We start from the raw sequence: 1,090 nt of genomic DNA on the forward strand, positions 1-1,090 counted from the left end.
AACAAGAAAGGCTCCAACTGGACATAAAGGGAAACTTTTCACCCCAAGGACAGTCAAGCAGCGGGAGGGGGACTAGGTAAAGCCCTGGGCAGCATTGCCTGAGCCCACAGCTCATGGAGCCTGGGCTAGAGATGTCCTGCAGTCCCACTGAGCACGAACCATCCTGTGATTTTACGTGACAGGCAGGATGAAGCAGGACCCCTCTCCCCAGAAGGGGTCAGTGGAGGTCCCCATCAGGCCCTCAAACCTTAACTGTCCCAGCCAGCCTCTCCTGGGACCCCCACCCCAGCAGCACCCCCTGCTCTGGGAGCTCCACCTGAGCTCAGGCCCTGCTGTCCCCCCCGAGCGAGGCTGTAGGTGTACCTGTGCCTGGTCCTTCTCCTGCACAGGCCTTGGACCTACGCTGCAGGCAGCCCTGCCTCCTGCTGTTCCGACTTCCCAGCTGGAATTCCTGGAGAGGAGGAACCTGACCCGTTACCACACCTCATCCAACAACCACCGGACACTCAGTGGAAGCTGCTGTTACCACCAAGGCTGTCCCGCTCTGGTGCTGCAGTCCCGCTCGGTTCCCAGCTCATCCTTCTGTGTGAAGCAGCATCCCCAACCTCTGTGGCTGCGGCCACGGGCGGTCCCAGGGCCCTCACAGACTCACCCACCGGCAGGTCAGGCCCCACTCAGGGAGGCGAAGGCTTAGTAACGTCCAGAGGGACATTTGGCTTCACTTCCAGGGAGGCCTGGGTTTACAGGCACCCACTGACGTGGAGCTCCTGGCCAGAGGAGGGCCCGACACACTTTTCGACCGACCCCTCATCAGAGGTCTTCGGGGGGTCGCAGGGACTGTCGGAGGACTCTGGTTTTTACACCTTTCTGTCTTGAGGTTGTCTGAAGGCAGACGGTGCCCATCTGAGGGGGTGTTCAGCCGGCTGAGAGACTGGGAACGGCCTCTGCAGGGAGCCGCCCGGCCTTCGGAGCAAGAACGGCTGTCGGGACGCTTCCAGCCGCAGGACTCGCCCTCGCCGCCCGTCTCAGAGCCCGCTGCTGCCGGCGGCGCGGCGGCCCGCGGGTGCACGGCTCTCAGGGGGGTCTCCCT

Source organism: Athene cunicularia (assembly GCF_003259725.1).
Source record: "Athene cunicularia isolate RWA chromosome 15 unlocalized genomic scaffold, athCun1 chr15_part1, whole genome shotgun sequence".
In the NCBI taxonomy this organism is placed as follows: domain Eukaryota; kingdom Metazoa; phylum Chordata; class Aves; order Strigiformes; family Strigidae; genus Athene; species Athene cunicularia.